The sequence below is a fragment of the Elephantulus edwardii genome, unplaced genomic scaffold, assembly GCF_000299155.1.
Source record: "Elephantulus edwardii isolate Elephantulus edwardi_28Jun2011 unplaced genomic scaffold, EleEdw1.0 scaffold00085, whole genome shotgun sequence".
In the NCBI taxonomy this organism is placed as follows: domain Eukaryota; kingdom Metazoa; phylum Chordata; class Mammalia; order Macroscelidea; family Macroscelididae; genus Elephantulus; species Elephantulus edwardii.
The window spans coordinates 7,495,124-7,504,848 of NW_006399835.1; the positions used below are offsets into that span (position 1 = coordinate 7,495,124).

The 9,725-nt window shown below is 37.9% G+C and overlaps 1 pseudogene; it reads left to right on the forward strand.

Moving 5' to 3' along the window:
* Positions 1-5,344: 5,344 nt before the first annotated feature.
* On the forward strand, positions 5,345-6,942 carry LOC102845448 (annotated as a pseudogene).
* The last annotated feature ends 2,783 nt before the right edge of the window (positions 6,943-9,725 follow it).

Here is a 9,725-nt window from a genome sequence, read left to right on the forward strand (position 1 = left end):
GGTACATCTATTCCATACCTAGCATCCTTCGAACACTGCCATTCAATCCATTTATAATCTTTCTAATTGAAATATTATCTAACCTTACTGGAGCTTTAATCTTATGAAAACATCTTGTCAAATGCCAATATGTCTAATGCATTTCCATTATCATATTTCTAGTCTAGTGGTTCTTTCAAACCACATTTTATAAGGTTTCTTACCACAGTAGAGTAACTCAAATATGCAGGTTTCAATATTTCTATTTAACTCTTAGACTTAAATGAATTTTTAATCTTTACGTAGTTCCTATGACCTCCCTGTGCTCTGTTATACAGGATACAAACATATTAATTAGTTATTATTCAAATTATATGAAAAATGTATTGTTAATATTTTAAAAATATTTTTACCTCTTCCTTTATCAAGACTCATGTATCTAACAATAAATAATTTGTCATTTGATGATAATGTTTTCCTGAAATTATAGGAATATTTTATCCTGATAGATTCAACAATAGCATTATACAAGATTATTCAAGATTCTACTTCATAAACCTAGAAATAAGAAAATACATTTTTAAATATTTTTAGAACTATATACACACACACACACACACACACACACACAAACACACCAATGTTATTAATGTTTGCATTCTTTAGGTGTGCAACAGTTTTTCTATTTACCATACTGAATTAGTTGGAGTTGCTGTGATGCTAAAAACTGTGCCATAGTTGTGTCAAATATCATCATGGTTACCCATTTGGATGGTGTTTAGAGGAGCTACCAGATTGATTTATGTTTGGAAGCAGGAGCAACATCCAATACCTAAACCAAATGCCTCTGGAAACTCTATAGACTCTATAAGTATAAAGAAATAATGTTAATTGTAGAACAGAGTTCAGGTCTTTTTCTCATAGAGGCGCTATGAGTCTTATTCAACGTGAAGACACTTAACCACTACTAACTGAGACTAGTGTTGTTATATTTTGGAAGAACATTCTTCTGCTTTGTATATCACGCTATGCTAAATTTGCCATATTGAGGTAATCTGGGAGTGCTGTGATGCTGAACCTTGTGCCACTGAGGTGTGAAACGCCATAATTGTTTCCCAATGTGGACCTGGAGCTCCCAGTTGTAAAACAGGTTTGGAAGCAGGAGTGACATCCACTTCCTAAACCACCTGTGTATGAAAACTCTATGAACTTGGAGAAAGGCATTAGGTATTTTGTTCATAGAGTCTCTGAGTCATGCTCGACTTGATGACAATCAACAACAAGAAAACTACAACAACTATATATATCATCTATACCATCTATCTCTAGCTTTATCATTTATATCTCTAGCTTTATCTATATATACACACACACAGAGCTACATTTTCCCATCTCAGCTTGATTCATAACAACAACCCCTTTTTTGCTAGGCATTGTGGTCTGGTTTGATTTCTTTTGTTTAATAATATTTTATGTATGCTTCTGAAGTCCTAGTATGGGTAATATGGAAAAGGAAAAGGTAAAGAATTCTAAGAGGGACATATATAAACATAAAAAGCATTTGAGAAATTCAATAGCTTGAAACATGATTAGGTATATGATTACAAAATGACATGCCATTGTCATATGTGAGCAAGCAGATACTAATCCAGTGATCTTAGGCATGTTAGAAGGAAACACTTTCAAGTCTTGTGTCACACTCAGCTGTTGCTATGTGTGACTCCATTGTTATAGGCTTTATCAACTCATGTTTTTGAAGACTTTCCGCTTTTTTACTGACTTCCTAATAATCATAGGAGCCCTACAAGCATAATGGCTCCCTGAAGGAAAAAAAAATGGTTTGCATCCATGAGAAATTTTGTGAGAGGAGAATGGGAATTCTCTTTTGTAAAGATTTACAACCTCAGAAATCAACTTAAGGATAGTTAGTTGGGTTTTGAGTTTTCTACTAAGAACGATGTTCTACTCTCCTGATAAAATATTCAAAGCACATGAGCCAAAGTCTTGCCATTCATACGTATAAGGAACTTGTTGATTGTATTTCTTCCAAGAAAAATCTATTTGATCTTTTGGAAGTCTGTAATATATTCAATATTCTCCATCAAAACCATAATTTTAAAGCATTGATTTTTCTTTGACCTCCTTATTCACTCCAACTTTTGTATGAGTATGAGACAGTTGAATATTTGACATAGTAAAGCATTGGTGGTTGGGAAGCTCTAGTGGTTTACTCCAAGCAGCGAAAATGACTCTGCAGAATGATGGCAAATTTATTCCAGCCAATTTACAGTCTCGGAAATCCTGCTAGAAGTCAGCTGTGAGTCTAATTCACTGGCAAAGAGATTTGAGATTAAATGAAAGCTGGAAGTTAAAACAGTGTTCTGTTTTTTCATCCAGTGTTTATTTTTGGTTACTAATTTTTTTTTAATTTATTAATTTTTATTGGAGCTTAGTTTTTACTTTTTAAATATTCTTCCAGAACTTCTTTGGAAAGCTATCTTAAATTTCAGAAGAACAAATTTCTAGAGAAATAAAACAAGAATAAGAATACATATTTAACTACTACAATTTTTTAAACTATGTAATTTATATTATTTTTTGTGTGTACCGTCAAATGGGATCTGGTACAGAAGGAGATTGCCCATCCTTCTCCTGCAGAGAATCTGGTGGATTCGAACCACATACCTCTGGGATTGTAGTGCAGATTCTCGCCACTACGCCACCAGAGCTCTCTTAATTACTACAATTTTTATTGTGATGTGTGCAGAGGGTCAAAGACTGCAGCCTTCAATATGGATTGAGGCTCAATATCAAGAAGACAAAGATTCTCACCACAGGACCAATTGTCAGAATCAGCATGGATGGTGAAGAGATTGAGATTGTTCACAGCTTTAGTTTGCTTGGCTACATAGTCAACATTCTTGGCACCAACAGCCAGGAAATTAAAAGACGTATTACAAGGGGAAAGTCTGCAGTTAGTGACCTCTCCAAAGTACTGATGAGCAATGGTTACACTCTGGAGACTAAGGTGCATCTGATACAGGCCATGGTCTTTGCAACCACTTGTTATGCCCCAAAGAGTTGGACAATGACCAAGGAGGATAGAAGGAGAATTGATGGCTTTGAACTGTGTTGCTGGAGAAGAGTATTGAATGTACCATGGACTGCCAAGAAAACAAACAGGTTCATCCTGGAGAGGGTTAAATCAGGCTTCTCCTTGGAGGCAAGGATTTTGAGGCTTCATCTGACATACTTTGGTCATATTACGAAGAGGGACAGGTCATCATGGACATGCTTGGTACGGTGGAGGGACAGTGCAGGAGGCGAAGACCCGTTATGAGGTGGATTGATTCAGTTAACTGGGGTAATCGGGATGGGTGTGTCAGAGGCAGTGCAATTGGCACAGGACAGAGCAGGGTTTTAGGCTGTTGTACATGGGGTCACTATGAGTTGCAAGCGACTCCATGGCACATAAAAACAACAACCTTATTTACAGTGTGAGAAGAAAGTAAAATAACTCAAAATTCATAAAGACCATTTAAATACTTGTTGTAGTTATGTACCATCAAGTTGATGGGGTCACTATGAGTTGCAAGCGACTCCATGGCACATAAAAACAACAACCTTATTTACAGTGTGAGAAGAAAGTAAAATAACTCAAAATTCATAAAGACCATTTAAATACTTGTTGTAGTTATGTACCATCAAGTTGCCTGCTCTTCATAGTAACCCTATGTATAATAGCATTGAACCCTACACTATCCTGAGCCAGTTTCACTGTTTCTGACACCCCTAACCACATTATCCTAGTTACTGTGTCAATCCATCTCATCTGGGATCTTTCTCTCCTGTACTGTCCCTCTACCCTTCCAAGCATGAGAGACAAAGGAAAACACCATATAGTCTCATATTTCTTGTTAGATTGTATTCTCAGGGAAACTATGTTAGTGATAATTGGGACTCTTAATTTCTTTTCATTGGGACCCACGCTAAACTTAGATTTGGTTTACTTAAATATTCAGACATGTATAGGTGTGCTCAGAGGAATGCTATGGCAGCCCTTCAATGGTTCTATTTATGTGAGAGCTCTGGGAACTTCTTGGGAAAGAATTCACCCTAAGGGAAGGAGAGTTTGGCTCATGCTTTTGGTTCACAGTCAGAAGAAGGGGAGTGAGATGTGCAATGTGTTCTCTGTTATTCTTTGTTGCTGATATCATATTGATGGATTAAAGTCTGAATCATAGAAACAAAAGCTGTAACAAAACATAGACTTAGAGAGCTTAGACCTGAAGAAGGTAAAACATCAGCAGTAGGCAAGTAAGCAGTTTCTTCAGTGACTTTATTGTGTACTATTGAAACGATTCCAATTCAAAACAACCTTATGTGACAGAGTAGAACTGCCTATGTGTTCCTAGGCTATAATCTTTTCAGGAACAAATTGCCAGATCTTTCCTCTCTCCAATTTAATGCAACTGAATTTTCAGTTAGCAGTTAAGCAGATAACCATTTGTACCAACAAGGCTCTTTCTTCAGTGATAGAAAATCACAATTTTGCCTAAGATCTATGACTCAGTCCACTATTATTTTGAAATTAAGACTCATAGCCACCATTTACTAGATTTCCTATAAGAAAAAACTTCCTAAGGAAGGCTTGTAAATTCAAACTGCCTACCTTCAGGCTAGCAGTCTAACATATTACACACTGTGCCATCAAGATTCTGTAAGAAATATGACTCGACTTGCCAAAATTAACAAAAATTAAAGATACAGAATGCCAGTTCACATTTTAATCTAATAAATAACATTTATTTTTCTTTTTGGTGTTGTGTGCTTTGGGGTTAACTCTATGAACAACAGACTTGAACCTTGTAGCAGTTTGTGCTATTCTCCCTGGCTCTAACATATTAAAGTTTGTTGTTACTGTAACTGTGTCAATCCATCTTGTTGAGAGTCTTCCTCTTTTCCTCTGACTTTAGACATTTCCCACCATGATGGTTTCTTCCAAGTATTGGTATCTTCTAAAAATAGGTTGTTTCACCATCCTTGCCTCCAAAGGGCACCTTGGTTGTTCATTCTTCAAGATACGATTGTTCTTTTCGATGCCCATGGGATGTTCAATACCCTTATCCAAAACCACAAGTCAAAGGCATCAATTCTTCTTCCGTCATCCTTAGTCATTATCCAGATTTAAGGTGCATAGGCATTCATTAAGAAGATCATGACTTAAAGGAAGCCTATTGTGAAAAGAGCAGATACACATGGCAGTAGCCACTGCTCTGACTTCTGTTCAATTCATAAAAGGAAATTTTTCGGCCTTGGGGTTTCCGCACGCGTGGTATAATCCTCTATTTCTATCGGGCCCATCATGTTAGCCATGAAGACTCTGAACCCCAAGGCCGAAGTGGTCCGAGCCCAGGCGGCGCTGGCGGTCAACATCAGCGCGGACCGGGGCCTCCAAGATGTGCTAAGGACCAACCTGGGGCCCAAGGGCACCATGAAGATGCTGGTTTCTGGTGCTGGAGACATCAAGCTCACTAAAGATGGCAACGTGTTGCTTCATGAAATGCAAAGTCAGCACCCGACAGCCTCCTTGATAGCCAAAGTAGCGACAGCCCAGGATGACACCACTGGTGACGGCACTACTTCCAACGTACTGATCATCTGCGAGCTGCTCAAACAGGTGGACCGCTACATTTCTGAAGGTTAGCATCCTAGAATAATAACAGAAGGATTTGAAGCAGCAAAGGAAAAGACCCTTCAGCTTTTGGAACAAATCAAAGTAAAGAGATGGACAGAGAGACGCTCATAGATGTTGCCAGAACATCCCTGCACACTAAAGTTCACGCTGAATTCGCTGATGTCTTAACAGAGGCTGTAGTTGACTCCATTTTGGCCATTAAAAAGCAAGATGAACCTATTGACCTTTTCGTGGTTGAAATCATGGAGATGAAATATAAATCTGAAACTGATACAAGCTTAATCCGAGGGCTAGTTTTGGACCACGGGGCACGGCATCCTGATATGAAGAAGAGAGTAGAAGATGCATACATACATCCTTACCTGCAATGTGTCATTGGAGTATAAAAAAACAGAAGTGAATTCTGACTTCTACAAGAGCACAGAAGAGCGAGAAAAACTTGTAAAAGCAGAAATAAAATTCATTGAAGATAGAGTAAAAAAAAAAAAATCATAGACCTGAAAAAGAAAGTCTGTGGTGATTCAAATAAAGGATTTGTTGTTGTTAATCAAAAGGGTATTGATCCCTTTTCCTTGGATGCTCTTACAAAAGAAGGCACAGTAGCTCTGCGCAGAGCTAAGCCTAGGAATATGGAGAGACTGACGCTTGCCTGTGATGGGGTGGCTCTCAATTCTTTAGATGACCTGAATCCAGACTGCCTGGGGCACGTGGCCCTTTTCTATGAGTACACCTTGGGGGAGGAGAAGTTCACCTTCATTGAGAAATGCAACAACCCTCGCTCTGTCACACTGTTGATCAAAGGACCAAATAAACACACGCTCACTCAGATCAAAGATGCCATCAGAGATGGCTTGAGGGCTGTCAAGAACGCCATAGATGATGGCTGTGTGGTCCCACGGGCTGGTGCTGTGGAAGTGGCGATGGCAGAAGCGCTGATGAAGCATAAGCCCACTGTCAAGGGCAGGGCCCAGCTTGGTGTCCAGGCATTTGCTGACACACTGCTCATTATTCCCAAGGTTCTTGCTCAGAATTCTGGTTTTGACCTTCAGGAAACACTAGTCAAAATTCAAGCAGAAAATTCAGAATCCGGTCAACTTGTGGGTGTTGACTTGAACACAGGTGAGCCCATGGTAGCAGCACCAGCAGGCATGTGGGATAACTACTGTGTAAAGAAACAGCTGCTTCACTCCTGCACTGTGATTGCTAGCAACATCCTCCTGGTTGATGAGATCATGCGAGCTGGCATGTCTTCCCTCAAAGGCTGAATCGTGCATCTGTACCAGGCTTGTCTTGTCTGAGTTATGAAATCTAGAATAATGGAATTACTCTAGTAAGACAAGAGCAATGGAATTTTTGTTCAAGCTTCAAGTGGTTTTAAAGGAATTTTCTGTTCCCATGTTCAAATAGGAGGTCACTTCACCTATTTAAATTCTGAAGAAGTCTACAGTATTTTCTAATTGAACTGAAGTGTATACACATAAAGCAAATGCTTTACCCACTCAGTCGGTTGTTTGCCTTCAGCTTCAGTGGCTGAAATGGTATTAGATAAACATGTTATCTACCTTGTTAATAAATACTACTTAAAAAACAAAAACAAAAACAAAAAAAGGAAATTTTTCCAATCAATAAAATCCATAACTAAAATAATTGCTTAATCAGACATGCTAGTCCCCATTCTCCTACACCTATTTCCACCAATCATTGAGTCTGAGTCCTTTGTTGAGTCACAGATTTTAATCACAGATATGGAGTTTATTAGAAAAATAGGCTGGAAAGTAGGGGAGGCAAAGCATATCACAAAATGTAAGTCCAGGTTTAGTCCAGCAATCCTAAGTCAGAATAATAAAGCACAATTCCTCAATTAAGGGCAGCCCAGATTCAGTTCAGCAGCACAAAAATGTGAGAGGTTTCTGGTTTCCACAATCAGCCAGCAAACTTTATCTCAGGGCAATTATAAGTCAGCTTTCCTTCAATCATGCAACAAGGAAAATCTTTAACTATAGCATAAATGCAGGATTCCTCTGGTTACATCTTGTCACAGTCTCTTCACAGCAGGGCCATGTTCTCTACCTTTTTTCCACCACTGCCACCAAGATACCTCACAGTGTAGAAAGCTTTCTTTCTTATATCTGTCTAAAAGCTGTTGGTGATTTTCAAAATTATGTATTCATAGTTAAGGTAGCTGGAGAACAAGCCACCACCCCTAGTGGAGGTTTTTAAATAATGGCTAGAAAAGCCAATTTTTAGGATTTCTGACACTACATCTACGGTAGCCTTTAACTTGATATTGTTACTTTTTAGTACTTTGGAAAGAACAGATTTCCCAGTGCAACACATCTTTTGATTTCCTGACTGACCGAAATCCTCACAAATGAATTAGCAACACTATGATAAATAAAAAAAAGAGTAAAGCTGTCAATTATTTCATTTTACTTGGATCCACAATCAGCACCCTGGGTACCAGTAATCAGGAGATCAAGAGACATATTGCACTGGGAAAGTCTGCTTTTATGTGTCTCTCCAAATTATTGAAGGGCAATGATGTAATTTTGAAGACTAAGGTGCACCTGATTCAGGCCATAGTCTTGTCATTCACTTACAAAGAAGGGTGACAGAAGAACGGATGCCTTTGAACTATGTTGTAGGAGAAGAGTACTGAATATTCCATTGACTGCCAAAATAACAAACAGATAAGTGTTGGAGAAAGTGCAGCCAGAGGGTATCTTGGAGGTAATGATGACGAAGTTCCATCAAACCTACTTTTGGTTTGTAGGAAAGACTATTTCTTTGAAAGGTACATCATGCTTGGAAAGGTGGAAGATCAGTAAAAGATAAGAAGACCCTCAGTCGCATAGATTGACACAATGACTGCAGCAACGGATTTAAGTGTTAGATATGCTGAGGACAGCACAGGATATAACAGGGCTCAGATCTGCTGTTTTTAATGTCATTATGAATTATTGTCTCAATGGCGCTTAATATAATAATAGCTACTGCGGGTGTTGACTGTAGATCCAAGGAAAACGAAATTGTTGACAACTTCAACCTTTTCTCCATCTATCATGATGTGGCCTGATGGTCCAATGGCGATAATTTTTTTTAATGTCATGATTTGATTATGCTTATAGTAAAAATAATGAATTGTTTTTAGGAAATTCAAATGTGATTTTCTATCCTCTCTTTTTATTTCATCATTGTAGGTGTCAGTATTGGTAGCATCAGGGATAGGTCCTTTAACTTAGACAAATGTGTATTTATACATTGAATTAAGAAAGCAGAAACCTTTATGCTGGACGACAATGTCATTGCCTCCTTCATTAAATTCTACATATACCCTTCAATTTGTAGCTACTGTCTTTTCACAATGCTATTGTCTGTGTCTGTTGTTTATTTCCATTCTCTTTTTACCCAAATCTCTCTTTATTACACTCTTTAGCATCTAAACAGAACTAATGCATAGCTAATCTTCTGTTCATTTTTTTAAGGCTGTAAATGACACACCCAAAGTTTGCCATCTTTTACTATGAGAAACTACTAGTGCTAGTGGATTCCACCCAACAGAGATGATTAACTTTAGTTTAATTTTTTTGCAGTAAATAATCCTTTATTCTTTTTTAAATGTTCCTTTTTATTAGTTTACTTACAAAGTTCATACACGATGTATTTCACGCATTCCTCATTCACATTGTGTTTCATTCTCATGCATTATGTTTTATAAAACTAATCACCATTAGACCTTGCTCATCATTATCCTGCCTTTTCTCTAGGATACTTCCCATTTCCTTTCCTCCCTTCTTCCGCCCACCAAACTGTGTAACCCTGTAGTTTCACCACTACATATTCTCAGCCCTCTTCTTCTTGAGTTCTCATACTTATTTTACTAGTTATCCTTCTAGTTTTAGAATATTTTTTTCTTTTTTGTTGCTATTTTATTATTATTGTTATTATTTTTAATGGACATTTACAGACTTTGGATTTCCATTCATTCATTGCTGTACTTTTCTCCCTGCTCCCCCTTCCCTCCCCCGAGTTCACTCTTCTCTTTGAA